We start from the raw sequence: 20,794 nt of genomic DNA, 5'->3' as shown, positions 1-20,794 counted from the left end.
AATGTAATTTACAACCTAGGAACACAACTTCCAGAAAGGCTCTGCTGCCCTAGTACCCAGATTTGGGAATGGAGAAATGCTGCCTGCTTGAGGCCACTTCCCACAACATCACCTTTAAACCCATTGCTAAAGGTCACTAAATATTCACCAAACTTGCAGTTCGGGAAATGACACCTGCTCTCTAAAAATTTCTGGGGTGGAAAATTGACCAAAAAATTAAACAGAGGGCAACCTTCCAAGAAGACAATTTCAAGAGTTATATTGTATTCCCAATTGTTTCCTTTTTTTAACAGAAAAGAAAACGGCGGAGAAAAATGATGAGTTTTACGAATTTTCAGAGACATGCAAACCCAAATTACAGAAACCTATCAGCTCACAGCAGCCAGAAGGGCCATTAGCATAAATGCTGCAAACAATAAATGCTGAAGCGATTGTGGAGAAATGCGTACCCTCGATTCTAAGGGGGACGTGGTAAGAGCCACTAATGAAAACACAAAGTAGGTGCTTTGAAAAGGGAAACACGGTGCTACCAGTCAATGAATCACACCCACTGCTGGGCCTATCACCTGAGAAAATGAGAATCAAAAAGTCACAGGCTGGCAATCATGCACTCCAACAATATTTACCATAGCCAACAATTGGAAGCAATGAAAATGTCCATCAACCGAGGAATGCACAAAGTAGAAGTGGTCCACGTACACAGTGGAAAATTACTCCAATAAAAAATAAAAATTAAATTTAAAAATCCAACAAAAGTAAAGAGACATCAGCTTGTGTGGGTTTGTCCAGGCACACTCCACTCTAATTTATAACCGAGAAACACCACAGGCCGCAAGGGCTTTCCCCTAGTTACAAGGGTGGGGAACATAGAACGGCTGCCACCCTATGGCAGTTACCTGCAAAACCAGCTTTAAAGCCTGTGCTAATGGTCATTTCATAGGAAGGAGTAATGCAGGACTGTAAATGAAACCCGCCCTCAAAATGTCTTGAGGGAGGTAATGGCCAAAACATTTCAAAATGTGACACATACTTTAAGAGAACACTTTCAAGAACTAAGAGGTAATCACAGCTTGAAAAATAAAAAGGACTTGCCTTCAAGCTCAATTTCAATGGATTATGAGGCACGTGCGAATTCAACCACAAAGAGGTATCAGATCACACTTGTCAGAATAACCATCAGCAAGAAAACTACAAACAATAAATGCTGAAGGTGTTGTAGAGAAATGCATACCCTCAACTTCAAGGGGGACGTAACTTGGAAAGGGCCACGAAATAGAACAGAATGGAGGTGCATTAAAAAGGTCAACATTGAGCTACCATATGATCCAGCAGGCCCACTCCTCGACCTATAATCTAAGAAGAGAGAATTGGAAAGACACAGGCAGGCAAATCTGCATGGCACAGTATTACAATAGCCAAGATATGGAAGTAACCAAAAAGTCCACCAACAGATGGGTGGACACAGAAGAACTCCTCCATGTACAGATGGAATATTCGCTAGTGAAAAAAAATGAAACAATGCCATTTGCAGCACCATAGATGAGTCTAGACGTAATCACGCCACCTGTAGTCAGTGAGAAAGCAAAAGACACATATCCTATCATATCACTTTTTGGAGTTACTTAAAAATTGATACCAATGAAGATATTTCCACAGAGAAAGGCAATCACAGATTCATTAAAAAACTTATGGTTCACCAAATAGAAAGGGATGAGGATTGGTTACATTACCATATTGGGGTTAACAAAGATATACATACCATGTGAAATATATAACCACCAAAGACGTACGGAAGACCAGGAGAGAGACTACTCAACATTGTGCCATAACCTACATGGGAAAAGGATGCGAGGAAGAATAGATACACGTATCTGTGTGAAAGAACCACATCTTGCACACCTAGAGCAAACAAACCATTGTAATCAAATTTGCTGGGATAAAAAATAAAAAGTCAGTTACAAATATGAACAAGAAGTAATGAGACATAAACTAAAGGGCTTTTTCCTGGCATATTCCATTCTAATATACAACCTAGAACACCACTTCCATTAAGGCTCTGTTTCCCTAGTAACCAGATTTGGTAAAGGAGAAATGCTGCAGCCTTGTGGCCGTTTCCTGCAAGAGCAGCTTTAAACTCACAGCTAATGGTCACTTAACATTCACAAGGACTCAGGGCTGTAAAAGACACTTGCTCTAAACATTGGTGCTGAAGTAGGGAATGGACAAAAAAATTCAAAACAGGCAAATGTTTCAAGAAGAGATTATGAAGAGTTAAGTTTTCCTCACACTCTTTTTAAAAACAAGGAAAATGGATAAAAGCTCAACCTCAGGGAGTGTTAGACGCATGCAATCTAATCTACAAAAAGTTTCAACTTACACCAGTCGACTGACCATCAGCAAAAAGTCTACAAACAATAAATGCTGACGGGGTTTCAGAGAACTGTGTACCCTCTACCTGCTGGTGAGACGTAAAGGGGTAACAGCCAATAATGAGAAAAGAAAGGAGCTGTGTTTAAAAGTAAAAATGGAGGCACCATTCAATCCAGCAGGCGCATCATTGGACGTCTCACCTGAGAAGACAAGAATCGAGAAGACACAGGCCGCAAAAGCTGCAGTGCAGCCTTATTCACAATAGCCAAGACAGTGAAGCAATCAAAATGTCCAACAACAGGTGAATGGATAAAGAAGAAGTGGTCCATGTACACAATGGAATATTAGCCATGGAAAACAATGAACCATTGCTCTTTGAGGCACCACAAATGAGTCTGGAGGTAATCACGAAACATGAGGTAAGTCGGAAAGCAAAAGACCTATATTCTATGATATCACTTATAGGCGTTATCTAATAACTGACACAAATGAACATATTTCCACAGAGAAAGACACTCACAGACTTAGAAAACAAACTATGCTCATCTAAAAGGAAAGGTGGGGGGAATGGATAAATTAAGATTAGTGTTACTATATGTATACAAACACATATTATATACATATCACAAAAAGACCGACCATATAGCAAGGGAGGTCTGCGGAACCCTCTGTAACATTTTACATGGGAAGAGGATCTGTACTTGAATAGACATATATAATGTACAAATGAAGCAGATTGTGTACACCTAGGAGAACCAATATTCGAAGCTTTACCCCAATTAAAAAAATTTTTAACACCAAGAAGAAATAATGAGACATAAACTTATGGGGGTTTTTCCATGCACATTCCAATGTAATTTACAACCTAGGAACACAACTTCCAGAAAGGCTCTGCTGCCCTAGTACCCAGATTTGGGAATGGAGAAATGCTGCCTGCTTGAGGCCACTTCCCACAACATCACCTTTAAACCCATTGCTAAAGGTCACTAAATATTCACCAAACTTGCAGTTCGGGAAATGACACCTGCTCTCTAAAAATTTCTGGGGTGGAAAATTGACCAAAAAATTAAACAGAGGGCAACCTTCCAAGAAGACAATTTCAAGAGTTATATTGTATTCCCAATTGTTTCCTTTTTTTTTACAGAAAAGAAAACGGCGGAGAAAAATGATGAGTTCTACGAATTTTCAGAGACATGCAAACCCAAATTACAGAAACCTATCAGCTCACAGCAGCCAGAAGGGCCATTAGCATAAATGCTGCAAACAATAAATGCTGAAGCGATTGTGGAGAAATGCGTACCCTCGATTCTAAGGGGGACGTGGTAAGAGCCACTAATGAAAACACAAAGTAGGTGCTTTGAAAAGGGAAACACGGTGCTACCAGTCAATGAATCACACCCACTGCTGGGCCTATCACCTGAGAAAATGAGAATCAAAAAGTCACAGGCTGGCAATCATGCACTCCAACAATATTTACCATAGCCAACAACTGGAAGCAATGAAAATGTCCATCAACCGAGGAATGCACAAAGTAGAAGTGGTCCACGTACACAGTGGAAAATTACTCCAATAAAAAATAAAAATTAAATTTAAAAATCCAACAAAAGTAAAGAGACATCAGCTTGTGTGGGTTTGTCCAGGCACACTCCACTCTAATTTATAACCGAGAAACACCACAGGCCGCAAGGGCTTTCCCCTAGTTACAAGGGTGGGGAACATAGAACGGCTGCCACCCTATGGCAGTTACCTGCAAAACCAGCTTTAAAGCCTGTGCTAATGGTCATTTCATAGGAAGGAGTAATGCAGGACTGTAAATGAAACCCGCCCTCAAAATGTCTTGAGGGAGGTAATGGCCAAAACATTTCAAAATGTGACACATACTTTAAGAGAACACTTTCAAGAACTAAGAGGTAATCACAGCTTGAAAAATAAAAAGGACTTGCCTTCAAGCTCAATTTCAATGGATTATGAGGCACGTGCGAATTCAACCACAAAGAGGTATCAGATCACACTTGTCAGAATAACCATCAGCAAGAAAACTACAAACAATAAATGCTGAAGGTGTTGTAGAGAAATGCATACCCTCAACTTCAAGGGGGACGTAACTTGGAAAGGGCCACGAAATAGAACAGAATGGAGGTGCATTAAAAAGGTCAACATTGAGCTACCATATGATCCAGCAGGCCCACTCCTCGACCTATAATCTAAGAAGAGAGAATTGGAAAGACACAGGCAGGCAAATCTGCATGGCACAGTATTACAATAGCCAAGATATGGAAGTAACCAAAAAGTCCACCAACAGATGGGTGGACACAGAAGAACTCCTCCATGTACAGATGGAATATTCGCTAGTGAAAAAAATGAAACAATGCCATTTGCAGCACCATAGATGAGTCTAGACGTAATCACGCCACCTGTAGTCAGTGAGAAAGCAAAAGACACATATCCTATCATATCACTTTTTGGAGTTACTTAAAAATTGATACCAATGAAGATATTTCCACAGAGAAAGGCAATCACAGATTCATTAAAAAACTTATGGTTCACCAAATAGAAAGGGATGAGGATTGGTTACATTACCATATTGGGGTTAACAAAGATATACATACCATGTGAAATATATAACCACCAAAGACGTACGGAAGACCAGGAGAGAGACTACTCAACATTGTGCCATAACCTACATGGGAAAAGGATGCGAGGAAGAATAGATACACGTATCTGTGTGAAAGAACCACATCTTGCACACCTAGAGCAAACAAACCATTGTAATCAAATTTGCTGGGATAAAAAATAAAAAGTCAATTACAAATATGAACAAGAAGTAATGAGACATAAACTAAAGGGCTTTTTCCTGGCATATTCCATTCTAATATACAACCTAGAACACCACTTCCATTAAGGCTCTGTTTCCCTAGTAACCAGATTTGGTAAAGGAGAAATGCTGCAGCCTTGTGGCCGTTTCCTGCAAGAGCAGCTTTAAACTCACAGCTAATGGTCACTTAACATTCACAAGGACTCAGGGCTGTAAAAGACACTTGCTCTAAACATTGGTGCTGAAGTAGGGAATGGACAAAAAAATTCAAAACAGGCAAATGTTTCAAGAAGAGATTATGAAGAGTTAAGTTTTCCTCACACTCTTTTTAAAAACAAGGAAAATGGATAAAAGCTCAACCTCAGGGAGTGTTAGACGCATGCAATCTAATCTACAAAAAGTTTCAACTTACACCAGTCGACTGACCATCAGCAAAAAGTCTACAAACAATAAATGCTGACGGGGTTTCAGAGAACTGTGTACCCTCTACCTGCTGGTGAGACGTAAAGGGGTAACAGCCAATAATGAGAAAAGAAAGGAGCTGTGTTTAAAAGTAAAAATGGAGGCACCATTCAATCCAGCAGGCGCATCATTGGACGTCTCACCTGAGAAGACAAGAATCGAGAAGACACAGGCCGCAAAAGCTGCAGTGCAGCCTTATTCACAATAGCCAAGACAGTGAAGCAATCAAAATGTCCAACAACAGGTGAATGGATAAAGAAGAAGTGGTCCATGTACACAATGGAATATTAGCCATGGAAAACAATGAACCATTGCTCTTTGAGGCACCACAAATGAGTCTGGAGGTAATCACGAAACATGAGGTAAGTCGGAAAGCAAAAGACCTATATTCTATGATATCACTTATAGGCGTTATCTAATAACTGACACAAATGAACATATTTCCACAGAGAAAGACACTCACAGACTTAGAAAACAAACTATGCTCATCTAAAAGGAAAGGTGGGGGGAATGGATAAATTAAGATTAGTGTTACTATATGTATACAAACACATATTATATATATATATCACAAAAAGACCGACCATATAGCAAGGGAGGTGTGCGGAACCCTCTGTAACATTTTACATGGGAAGAGGATCTGTACTTGAATAGACATATATAATGTACAAATGAAGCAGATTGTGTACACCTAGGAGAACCAATATTCGAAGCTTTACCCCAATTAAAAAAATTTTTAACACCAAGAAGAAATAATGAGACATAAACTTATGGGGGTTTTTCCATGCACATTCCAATGTAATTTACAACCTAGGAACACAACTTCCAGAAAGGCTCTGCTGCCCTAGTACCCAGATTTGGGAATGGAGAAATGCTGCCTGCTTGAGGCCACTTCCCACAACATCACCTTTAAACCCATTGCTAAAGGTCACTAAATATTCACCAAACTTGCAGTTCGGGAAATGACACCTGCTCTCTAAAAATTTCTGGGGTGGAAAATTGACCAAAAAATTAAACAGAGGGCAACCTTCCAAGAAGACAATTTCAAGAGTTATATTGTATTCCCAATTGTTTCCTTTTTTTAACAGAAAAGAAAACGGCGGAGAAAAATGATGAGTTTTACGAATTTTCAGAGACATGCAAACCCAAATTACAGAAACCTATCAGCTCACAGCAGCCAGAAGGGCCATTAGCATAAATGCTGCAAACAATAAATGCTGAAGCGATTGTGGAGAAATGCGTACCCTCGATTCTAAGGGGGACGTGGTAAGAGCCACTAATGAAAACACAAAGTAGGTGCTTTGAAAAGGGAAACACGGTGCTACCAGTCAATGAATCACACCCACTGCTGGGCCTATCACCTGAGAAAATGAGAATCAAAAAGTCACAGGCTGGCAATCATGCACTCCAACAATATTTACCATAGCCAACAATTGGAAGCAATGAAAATGTCCATCAACCGAGGAATGCACAAAGTAGAAGTGGTCCACGTACACAGTGGAAAATTACTCCAATAAAAAATAAAAATTAAATTTAAAAATCCAACAAAAGTAAAGAGACATCAGCTTGTGTGGGTTTGTCCAGGCACACTCCACTCTAATTTATAACCGAGAAACACCACAGGCCGCAAGGGCTTTCCCCTAGTTACAAGGGTGGGGAACATAGAACGGCTGCCACCCTATGGCAGTTACCTGCAAAACCAGCTTTAAAGCCTGTGCTAATGGTCATTTCATAGGAAGGAGTAATGCAGGACTGTAAATGAAACCTGCCCTCAAAATGTCTTGAGGGAGGTAATGGCCAAAACATTTCAAAATGTGACACATACTTTAAGAGAACACTTTCAAGAACTAAGAGGTAATCACAGCTTGAAAAATAAAAAGGACTTGCCTTCAAGCTCAATTTCAATGGATTATGAGGCACGTGCGAATTCAACCACAAAGAGGTATCAGATCACACTTGTCAGAATAACCATCAGCAAGAAAACTACAAACAATAAATGCTGAAGGTGTTGTAGAGAAATGCATACCCTCAACTTCAAGGGGGACGTAACTTGGAAAGGGCCACGAAATAGAACAGAATGGAGGTGCATTAAAAAGGTCAACATTGAGCTACCATATGATCCAGCAGGCCCACTCCTCGACCTATAATCTAAGAAGAGAGAATTGGAAAGACACAGGCAGGCAAATCTGCATGGCACAGTATTACAATAGCCAAGATATGGAAGTAACCAAAAAGTCCACCAACAGATGGGTGGACACAGAAGAACTCCTCCATGTACAGATGGAATATTCGCTAGTGAAAAAAATGAAACAATGCCATTTGCAGCACCATAGATGAGTCTAGACGTAATCACGCCACCTGTAGTCAGTGAGAAAGCAAAAGACACATATCCTATCATATCACTTTTTGGAGTTACTTAAAAATTGATACCAATGAAGATATTTCCACAGAGAAAGGCAATCACAGATTCATTAAAAAACTTATGGTTCACCAAATAGAAAGGGATGAGGGTTGGTTACATTACCATATTGGGGTTAACAAAGATATACATACCATGTGAAATATATAACCACCAAAGACGTACGGAAGACCAGGAGAGAGACTACTCAACATTGTGCCATAACCTACATGGGAAAAGGATGCGAGGAAGAATAGATACACGTATATGTGTGAAAGAACCACATCTTGCACACCTAGAGCAAACAAACCATTGTAATCAAATTTGCTGGGATAAAAAATAAAAAGTCAATTACAAATATGAACAAGAAGTAATGAGACATAAACTAAAGGGCTTTTTCCTGGCATATTCCATTCTAATATACAACCTAGAACACCACCTCCATTAAGGCTCTGTTTCCCTAGTAACCAGATTTGGTAAAGGAGAAATGCTGCAGCCTTGTGGCCGTTTCCTGCAAGAGCAGCTTTAAACTCACAGCTAATGGTCACTTAACATTCACAAGGACTCAGGGCTGTAAAAGACACTTGCTCTAAACATTGGTGCTGAAGTAGGGAATGGACAAAAAAATTCAAAACAGGCAAATGTTTCAAGAAGAGATTATGAAGAGTTAAGTTTTCCTCACACTCTTTTTAAAAACAAGGAAAATGGATAAAAGCTCAACCTCAGGGAGTGTTAGACGCATGCAATCTAATCTACAAAAAGTTTCAACTTACACCAGTCGACTGACCATCAGCAAAAAGTCTACAAACAATAAATGCTGACGGGGTTTCAGAGAACTGTGTACCCTCTACCTGCTGGTGAGACGTAAAGGGGTAACAGCCAATAATGAGAAAAGAAAGGAGCTGTGTTTAAAAGTAAAAATGGAGGCACCATTCAATCCAGCAGGCACATCATTGGACGTCTCACCTGAGAAGACAAGAATCGAGAAGACACAGGCCGCAAAAGCTGCAGTGCAGCCTTATTCACAATAGCCAAGACAGTGAAGCAATCAAAATGTCCAACAACAGGTGAATGGATAAAGAAGAAGTGGTCCATGTACACAATGGAATATTAGCCATGGAAAACAATGAACCATTGCTCTTTGAGGCACCACAAATGAGTCTGGAGGTAATCACGAAACATGAGGTAAGTCGGAAAGCAAAAGACCTATATTCTATGATATCACTTATAGGCGTTATCTAATAACTGACACAAATGAACATATTTCCACAGAGAAAGACACTCACAGACTTAGAAAACAAACTATGCTCATCTAAAACGAAAGGTGGGGGGAATGGATAAATTAAGATTAGTGTTACTATATGTATACAAACACATATTATATATATATCACAAAAAGACCGACCATATAGCAAGGGAGGTGTGCGGAACCCTCTGTAACATTTTACATGGGAAGAGGATCTGTACTTGAATAGACATATATAATGTACAAATGAAGCAGATTGTGTACACCTAGGAGAACCAATATTCGAAGCTTTACCCCAATTAAAAAAATTTTTAACACCAAGAAGAAATAATGAGACATAAACTTATGGGGGTTTTTCCATGCACATTCCAATGTAATTTACAACCTAGGAACACAACTTCCAGAAAGGCTCTGCTGCCCTAGTACCCAGATTTGGGAATGGAGAAATGCTGCCTGCTTGAGGCCACTTCCCACAACATCACCTTTAAACCCATTGCTAAAGGTCACTAAATATTCACCAAACTTGCAGTTCGGGAAATGACACCTGCTCTCTAAAAATTTCTGGGGTGGAAAATTGACCAAAAAATTAAACAGAGGGCAACCTTCCAAGAAGACAATTTCAAGAGTTATATTGTATTCCCAATTGTTTCCTTTTTTTAACAGAAAAGAAAACGGCGGAGAAAAATGATGAGTTTTACGAATTTTCAGAGACATGCAAACCCAAATTACAGAAACCTATCAGCTCACAGCAGCCAGAAGGGCCATTAGCATAAATGCTGCAAACAATAAATGCTGAAGCGATTGTGGAGAAATGCGTACCCTCGATTCTAAGGGGGACGTGGTAAGAGCCACTAATGAAAACACAAAGTAGGTGCTTTGAAAAGGGAAACACGGTGCTACCAGTCAATGAATCACACCCACTGCTGGGCCTATCACCTGAGAAAATGAGAATCAAAAAGTCACAGGCTGGCAATCATGCACTCCAACAATATTTACCATAGCCAACAATTGGAAGCAATGAAAATGTCCATCAACCGAGGAATGCACAAAGTAGAAGTGGTCCACGTACACAGTGGAAAATTACTCCAATAAAAAATAAAAATTAAATTTAAAAATCCAACAAAAGTAAAGAGACATCAGCTTGTGTGGGTTTGTCCAGGCACACTCCACTCTAATTTATAACCGAGAAACACCACAGGCCGCAAGGGCTTTCCCCTAGTTACAAGGGTGGGGAACATAGAACGGCTGCCACCCTATGGCAGTTACCTGCAAAACCAGCTTTAAAGCCTGTGCTAATGGTCATTTCATAGGAAGGAGTAATGCAGGACTGTAAATGAAACCCGCCCTCAAAATGTCTTGAGGGAGGTAATGGCCAAAACATTTCAAAATGTGACACATACTTTAAGAGAACACTTTCAAGAACTAAGAGGTAATCACAGCTTGAAAAATAAAAAGGACTTGCCTTCAAGCTCAATTTCAATGGATTATGAGGCACGTGCGAATTCAACCACAAAGAGGTATCAGATCACACTTGTCAGAATAACCATCAGCAAGAAAACTACAAACAATAAATGCTGAAGGTGTTGTAGAGAAATGCATACCCTCAACTTCAAGGGGGACGTAACTTGGAAAGGGCCACGAAATAGAACAGAATGGAGGTGCATTAAAAAGGTCAACATTGAGCTACCATATGATCCAGCAGGCCCACTCCTCGACCTATAATCTAAGAAGAGAGAATTGGAAAGACACAGGCAGGCAAATCTGCATGGCACAGTATTACAATAGCCAAGATATGGAAGTAACCAAAAAGTCCACCAACAGATGGGTGGACACAGAAGAACTCCTCCATGTACAGATGGAATATTCGCTAGTGAAAAAAATGAAACAATGCCATTTGCAGCACCATAGATGAGTCTAGACGTAATCACGCCACCTGTATTCAGTGAGAAAGCAAAAGACACATATCCTATCATATCACTTTTTGGAGTTACTTAAAAATTGATACCAATGAAGATATTTCCACAGAGAAAGGCAATCACAGATTCATTAAAAAACTTATGGTTCACCAAATAGAAAGGGATGAGGGTTGGTTACATTACCATATTGGGGTTAACAAAGATATACATACCATGTGAAATATATAACCACCAAAGACGTACGGAAGACCAGGAGAGAGACTACTCAACATTGTGCCATAACCTACATGGGAAAAGGATGCGAGGAAGAATAGATACACGTATATGTGTGAAAGAACCACATCTTGCACACCTAGAGCAAACAAACCATTGTAATCAAATTTGCTGGGATAAAAAATAAAAAGTCAATTACAAATATGAACAAGAAGTAATGAGACATAAACTAAAGGGCTTTTTCCTGGCATATTCCATTCTAATATACAACCTAGAACACCACTTCCATTAAGGCTCTGTTTCCCTAGTAACCAGATTTGGTAAAGGAGAAATGCTGCAGCCTTGTGGCCGTTTCCTGCAAGAGCAGCTTTAAACTCACAGCTAATGGTCACTTAACATTCACAAGGACTCAGGGCTGTAAAAGACACTTGCTCTAAACATTGGTGCTGAAGTAGGGAATGGACAAAAAAATTCAAAACAGGCAAATGTTTCAAGAAGAGATTATGAAGAGTTAAGTTTTCCTCACACTCTTTTTAAAAACAAGGAAAATGGATAAAAGCTCAACCTCAGGGAGTGTTAGACGCATGCAATCTAATCTACAAAAAGTTTCAACTTACACCAGTCGACTGACCATCAGCAAAAAGTCTACAAACAATAAATGCTGACGGGGTTTCAGAGAACTGTGTACCCTCTACCTGCTGGTGAGACGTAAAGGGGTAACAGCCAATAATGAGAAAAGAAAGGAGCTGTGTTTAAAAGTAAAAATGGAGGCACCATTCAATCCAGCAGGCGCATCATTGGACGTCTCACCTGAGAAGACAAGAATCGAGAAGACACAGGCCGCAAAAGCTGCAGTGCAGCCTTATTCACAATAGCCAAGACAGTGAAGCAATCAAAATGTCCAACAACAGGTGAATGGATAAAGAAGAAGTGGTCCATGTACACAATGGAATATTAGCCATGGAAAACAATGAACCATTGCTCTTTGAGGCACCACAAATGAGTCTGGAGGTAATCACGAAACATGAGGTAAGTCGGAAAGCAAAAGACCTATATTCTATGATATCACTTATAGGCGTTATCTAATAACTGACACAAATGAACATATTTCCACAGAGAAAGACACTCACAGACTTAGAAAACAAACTATGCTCATCTAAAACGAAAGGTGGGGGGAATGGATAAATTAAGATTAGTGTTACTATATGTATACAAACACATATTATATATATATCACAAAAAGACCGACCATATAGCAAGGGAGGTGTGCGGAACCCTCTGTAACATTTTACATGGGAAGAGGATCTGTACTTGAATAGACATATATAATGTACAAATGAAGCAGATTGTGTACACCTAGGAGAACCAATATTCGAAGCTTTACCCCAATTAAAAAAATTTTTAACACCAAGAAGAAATAATGAGACATAAACTTATGGGGGTTTTTCCATGCACATTCCAATGTAATTTACAACCTAGGAACACAACTTCCAGAAAGGCTCTGCTGCCCTAGTACCCAGATTTGGGAATGGAGAAATGCTGCCTGCTTGAGGCCACTTCCCACAACATCACCTTTAAACCCATTGCTAAAGGTCACTAAATATTCACCAAACTTGCAGTTCGGGAAATGACACCTGCTCTCTAAAAATTTCTGGGGTGGAAAATTGACCAAAAAATTAAACAGAGGGCAACCTTCCAAGAAGACAATTTCAAGAGTTATATTGTATTCCCAATTGTTTCCTTTTTTTAACAGAAAAGAAAACGGCGGAGAAAAATGATGAGTTTTACGAATTTTCAGAGACATGCAAACCCAAATTACAGAAACCTATCAGCTCACAGCAGCCAGAAGGGCCATTAGCATAAATGCTGCAAACAATAAATGCTGAAGCGATTGTGGAGAAATGCGTACCCTCGATTCTAAGGGGGACGTGGTAAGAGCCACTAATGAAAACACAAAGTAGGTGCTTTGAAAAGGGAAACACGGTGCTACCAGTCAATGAATCACACCCACTGCTGGGCCTATCACCTGAGAAAATGAGAATCAAAAAGTCACAGGCTGGCAATCATGCACTCCAACAATATTTACCATAGCCAACAATTGGAAGCAATGAAAATGTCCATCAACCGAGGAATGCACAAAGTAGAAGTGGTCCACGTACACAGTGGAAAATTACTCCAATAAAAAATAAAAATTAAATTTAAAAATCCAACAAAAGTAAAGAGACATCAGCTTGTGTGGGTTTGTCCAGGCACACTCCACTCTAATTTATAACCGAGAAACACCACAGGCCGCAAGGGCTTTCCCCTAGTTACAAGGGTGGGGAACATAGAACGGCTGCCACCCTATGGCAGTTACCTGCAAAACCAGCTTTAAAGCCTGTGCTAATGGTCATTTCATAGGAAGGAGTAATGCAGGACTGTAAATGAAACCCGCCCTCAAAATGTCTTGAGGGAGGTAATGGCCAAAACATTTCAAAATGTGACACATACTTTAAGAGAACACTTTCAAGAACTAAGAGGTAATCACAGCTTGAAAAATAAAAAGGACTTGCCTTCAAGCTCAATTTCAATGGATTATGAGGCACGTGCGAATTCAACCACAAAGAGGTATCAGATCACACTTGTCAGAATAACCATCAGCAAGAAAACTACAAACAATAAATGCTGAAGGTGTTGTAGAGAAATGCATACCCTCAACTTCAAGGGGGACGTAACTTGGAAAGGGCCACGAAATAGAACAGAATGGAGGTGCATTAAAAAGGTCAACATTGAGCTACCATATGATCCAGCAGGCCCACTCCTCGACCTATAATCTAAGAAGAGAGAATTGGAAAGACACAGGCAGGCAAATCTGCATGGCACAGTATTACAATAGCCAAGATATGGAAGTAACCAAAAAGTCCACCAACAGATGGGTGGACACAGAAGAACTCCTCCATGTACAGATGGAATATTCGCTAGTGAAAAAAAATGAAACAATGCCATTTGCAGCACCATAGATGAGTCTAGACGTAATCACGCCACCTGTAGTCAGTGAGAAAGCAAAAGACACATATCCTATCATATCACTTTTTGGAGTTACTTAAAAATTGATACCAATGAAGATATTTCCACAGAGAAAGGCAATCACAGATTCATTAAAAAACTTATGGTTCACCAAATAGAAAGGGATGAGGATTGGTTACATTACCATATTGGGGTTAACAAAGATATACATACCATGTGAAATATATAACCACCAAAGACGTACGGAAGACCAGGAGAGAGACTACTCAACATTGTGCCATAACCTACATGGGAAAAGGATGCGAGGAAGAATAGATACACGTATCTGTGTGAAAGAACCACATCTTGCACACCTAGAGCAAACAAACCATTGTAATCAAATTTGCTGGGATAAAAAATAAAAAGTCAATTACAAATATGAACAAGAAGTAATGAGACATAAACTAAAGGGCTTTTTCCTGGCATATTCCATTCTAATATACAACCTAGAACACCACTTCCATTAAGGCTCTGTTTCCCTAGTAACCAGATTTGGTAAAGGAGAAATGCTGCAGCCTTGTGGCCGTTTCCTGCAAGAGCAGCTTTAAACTCACAGCTAATGGTCACTTAACATTCACAAGGACTCAGGGCTGTAAAAGACACTTGCTCTAAACATTGGTGCTGAAGTAGGGAATGGACAAAAAAATTCAAAACAGGCAAATGTTTCAAGAAGAGATTATGAAGAGTTAAGTTTTCCTCACACTCTTTTTAAAAACAAGGAAAATGGATAAAAGCTCAACCTCAGGGAGTGTTAGACGCATGCAATCTAATCTACAAAAAGTTTCAACTTACACCAGTCGACTGACCATCAGCAAAAAGTCTACAAACAATAAATGCTGACGGGGTTTCAGAGAACTGTGTACCCTCTACCTGCTGGTGAGACGTAAAGGGGTAACAGCCAATAATGAGAAAAGAAAGGAGCTGTGTTTAAAAGTAAAAATGGAGGCACCATTCAATCCAGCAGGCGCATCATTGGACGTCTCACCTGAGAAGACAAGAATCGAGAAGACACAGGCCGCAAAAGCTGCAGTGCAGCCTTATTCACAATAGCCAAGACAGTGAAGCAATCAAAATGTCCAACAACAGGTGAATGGATAAAGAAGAAGTGGTCCATGTACACAATGGAATATTAGCCATGGAAAACAATGAACCATTGCTCTTTGAGGCACCACAAATGAGTCTGGAGGTAATCACGAAACATGAGGTAAGTCGGAAAGCAAAAGACCTATATTCTATGATATCACTTATAGGCGTTATCTAATAACTGACACAAATGAACATATTTCCACAGAGAAAGACACTCACAGACTTAGAAAACAAACTATGCTCATCTAAAACGAAAGGTGGGGGGAATGGATAAATTAAGATTAGTGTTACTATATGTATACAAACACATATTATATATATATCACAAAAAGACCGACCATATAGCAAGGGAGGTGTGCGGAACCCTCTGTAACATTTTACATGGGAAGAGGATCTGTACTTGAATAGACATATATAATGTACAAATGAAGCAGATTGTGTACACCTAGGAGAACCAATATTCGAAGCTTTACCCCAATTAAAAAAATTTTTAACACCAAGAAGAAATAATGAGACATAAACTTATGGGGGTTTTTCCATGCACATTCCAATGTAATTTACAACCTAGGAACACAACTTCCAGAAAGGCTCTGCTGCCCTAGTACCCAGATTTGGGAATGGAGAAATGCTGCCTGCTTGAGGCCACTTCCCACAACATCACCTTTAAACCCATTGCTAAAGGTCACTAAATATTCACCAAACTTGCAGTTCGGGAAATGACACCTGCTCTCTAAAAATTTCTGGGGTGGAAAATTGACCAAAAAATTAAACAGAGGGCAACCTTCCAAGAAGACAATTTCAAGAGTTATATTGTATTCCCAATTGTTTCCTTTTTTTAACAGAAAAGAAAACGGCGGAGAAAAATGATGAGTTTTACGAATTTTCAGAGACATGCAAACCCAAATTACAGAAACCTATCAGCTCACAGCAGCCAGAAGGGCCATTAGCATAAATGCTGCAAACAATAAATGCTGAAGCGATTGTGGAGAAATGCGTACCCTCGATTCTAAGGGGGACGTGGTAAGAGCCACTAATGAAAACACAAAGTAGGTGCTTTGAAAAGGGAAACACGGTGCTACCAGTCAATGAATCACACCCACTGCTGGGCCTATCACCTGAGAAAATGAGAATCAAAAAGTCACAGGCTGGCAATCATGCACTCCAACAATATTTACCATAGCCAACAATTGGAAGCAATGAAAATGTCCATCAACCGAGGAATGCACAAAGTAGAAGTGGTCCACGTACACAGTGGAAAATTACTCCAATAAAAAATAAAAATTAAATTTAAAAATCCAACAAAAGTAAAGAGACATCAGCTTGTGTGGGTTTGTCCAGGCACACTCCACTCTAATTTATAACCGAGAAACACCACAGGCCGCAAGGGCTTTCCCCTAGTTACAAGGGTGGGGAACATAGAACGGCTGCCACCCTATGGCAGTTACCTGCAAAACCAGCTTTAAAGCCTGTGCTAATGGTCATTTCATAGGAAGGGGTAATGCAGGACTGTAAATGAAACCTGCCCTCAAAATGTCTTGAGGGAGGTAATGGCCAAAACATTTCAAAATGTGACACATACTTTAAGAGAACACTTTCAAGAACTAAGAGGTAATCACAGCTTGAAAAATAAAAAGGACTTGCCTTCAAGCTCAATTTCAATGGATTATGAGGCACGTGCGAATTCAACCACAAAGAGGTATCAGATCACACTTGTCAGAATAACCATCAGCAAGAAAACTACAAACAATAAATGCTGAAGGTGTTGTAGAGAAATGCATACCCTCAACTTCAAGGGGGACGTAACTTGGAAAGGGCCACGAAATAGAACAGAATGGAGGTGCATTAAAAAGGTCAACATTGAGCTACCATATGATCCAGCAGGCCCACTCCTCGACCTATAATCTAAGAAGAGAGAATTGGAAAGACACAGGCAGGCAAATCTGCATGGCACAGTATTACAATAGCCAAGATATGGAAGTAACCAAAAAGTCCACCAACAGATGGGTGGACACAGAAGAACTCCTCCATGTACAGATGGAATATTCGCTAGTGAAAAAAATGAAACAATGCCATTTGCAGCACCATAGATGAGTCTAGACGTAATCACGCCACCTGTAGTCAGTGAGAAAGCAAAAGACACATATCCTATCATATCACTTTTTGGAGTTACTTAAAAATTGATACCAATGAAGATATTTCCACAGAGAAAGGCAATCACAGATTCATTAAAAAACTTATGGTTCACCAAATAGAAAGGGATGAGGGTTGGTTACATTACCATATTGGGGTTAACAAAGATATACATACCATGTGAAATATATAACCACCAAAGACGTACGGAAGACCAGGAGAGAGACTACTCAACATTGTGCCATAACCTACATGGGAAAAGGATGCGAGGAAGAATAGATACACGTATATGTGTGAAAGAACCACATCTTGCACACCTAGAGCAAACAAACCATTGTAATCAAATTTGCTGGGATAAAAAATAAAAAGTCAATTACAAATATGAACAAGAAGTAATGAGACATAAACTAAAGGGCTTTTTCCTGGCATATTCCATTCTAATATACAACCTAGAACACCACTTCCATTAAGGCTCTGTTTCCCTAGTAACCAGATTTGGTAAAGGAGAAATGCTGCAGCCTTGTGGCCGTTTCCTGCAAGAGCAGCTTTAAACTCACAGCTAATGGTCACTTAACATTCACAAGGACTCAGGGCTGTAAAAGACACTTGCTCTAAACATTGGTGCTGAAGTAGGGAATGGACAAAAAAATTCAAAACAGGCAAATGTTTCAAGAAGAGATTATGAAGAGTTAAGTTTTCCTCACACTCTTTTTAAAAACAAGGAAAATGGATAAAAGCTCAACCTCAGGGAGTGTTAGACGCATGCAATCTAATCTACAAAAAGTTTCAACTTACACCAGTCGACTGACCATCAGCAAAAAGTCTACAAACAATAAATGCTGACGGGGTTTCAGAGAACTGTGTACCCTCTACCTGCTGGTGAGACGTAAAGGGGTAACAGCCAATAATGAGAAAAGAAAGGAGCTGTGTTTAAAAGTAAAAATGGAGGCACCATTCAATCCAGCAGGCGCATCATTGGACGTCTCACCTGAGAAGACAAGAATCGAGAAGACACAGGCCGCAAAAGCTGCAGTGCAGCCTTATTCACAATAGCCAAGACAGTGAAGCAATCAAAATGTCCAACAACAGGTGAATGGATAAAGAAGAAGTGGTCCATGTACACAATGGAATATTAGCCATGGAAAACAATGAACCATTGCTCTTTGAGGCACCACAAATGAGTCTGGAGGTAATCACGAAACATGAGGTAAGTCGGAAAGCAAAAGACCTATATTCTATGATATCACTTATAGGCGTTATCTAATAACTGACACAAATGAACATATTTCCACAGAGAAAGACACTCACAGACTTAGAAAACAAACTATGCTCATCTAAAAGGAAAGGTGGGGGGAATGGATAAATTAAGATTAGTGTTACTATATGTATACAAACACATATTATATATATATATCACAAAAAGACCGACCATATAGCAAGGGAGGTGTGCGGAACCCTCTGTAACATTTTACATGGGAAGAGGATCTGTACTTGAATAGACATATATAATGTACAAATGAAGCAGATTGTGTACACCTAGGAGAACCAATATTCGAAGCTTTACCCCAATTAAAAAAAATTTTTAACACCAAGAAGAAATAATGAGACATAAACTTATGGGGGTTTTTCCATGCACATTCCAATGTAATTTACAACCTAGGAACACAACTTCCAGAAAGGCTCTGCTGCCCTAGTACCCAGATTTGGGAATGGAGAAATGCTGCCTGCTTGAGGCCACTTCCCACAACATCACCTTTAAACCCATTGCTAAAGGTCACTAAATATTCACCAAACTTGCAGTTCGGGAAATGACACCTGCTCTCTAAAAATTTCTGGGGTGGAAAATTGACCAAAAAATTAAACAGAGGGCAACCTTCCAAGAAGACAATTTCAAGAGTTATATTGTATTCCCAATTGTTTCCTTTTTTTAACAGAAAAGAAAACGGCGGAGAAAAATGATGAGTTTTACGAATTTTCAGAGACATGCAAACCCAAATTACAGAAACCTATCAGCTCACAGCAGCCAGAAGGGCCATTAGCATAAATGCTGCAAACAATAAATGCTGAAGCGATTGTGGAGAAATGCGTACCCTCGATTCTAAGGGGGACGTGGTAAGAGCCACTAATGAAAACACAAAGTAGGTGCTTTGAAAAGGGAAACACGGTGCTACCAGTCAATGAATCACACCCACTGCTGGGCCTATCACCTGAGAAAATGAGAATCAAAAAGTCACAGGCTGGCAATCATGCACTCCAACAATATTTACCATAGCCAACAATTGGAAGCAATGAAAATGTCCATCAACCGAGGAATGCACAAAGTAGAAGTGGTCCACGTACACAGTGGAAAATTACTCCAATAAAAAATAAAAATTAAATTTAAAAATCCAACAAAAGTAAAGAGACATCAGCTTGTGTGGGTTTGTCCAGGCACACTCCACTCTAATTTATAACCGAGAAACACCACAGGCCGCAAGGGCTTTCCCCTAGTTACAAGGGTGGGGAACATAGAACGGCTGCCACCCTATGGCAGTTACCTGCAAAACCAGCTTTAAAGCCTGTGCTAATGGTCATTTCATAGGAAGGAGTAATGCAGGACTGTAAATGAAACCCGCCCTCAAAATGTCTTGAGGGAGGTAATGGCCAAAACATTTCAAAATGTGACACATACTTTAAGAGAACACTTTCAAGAACTAAGAGGTAATCACAGCTTGAAAAATAAAAAGGACTTGCCTTCAAGCTCAATTTCAATGGATTATGAGGCACGTGCGAATTCAACCACAAAGAGGTATCAGATCACACTTGTCAGAATAACCATCAGCAAGAAAACTACAAACAATAAATGCTGAAGGTGTTGTAGAGAAATGCATACCCTCAACTTCAAGGGGGACGTAACTTGGAAAGGGCCACGAAATAGAACAGAATGGAGGTGCATTAAAAAGGTCAACATTGAGCTACCATATGATCCAGCAGGCCCACTCCTCGACCTATAATCTAAGAAGAGAGAATTGGAAAGACACAGGCAGGCAAATCTGCATGGCACAGTATTACAATAGCCAAGATATGGAAGTAACCAAAAAGTCCACCAACAGATGGGTGGACACAGAAGAACT

This window comes from Balaenoptera ricei, chromosome 16 (genome assembly GCF_028023285.1).
Source record: "Balaenoptera ricei isolate mBalRic1 chromosome 16, mBalRic1.hap2, whole genome shotgun sequence".
Taxonomy (NCBI): Eukaryota; Metazoa; Chordata; class Mammalia; order Artiodactyla; family Balaenopteridae; genus Balaenoptera; species Balaenoptera ricei.
This window is presented reverse-complemented; position numbering follows the sequence as displayed.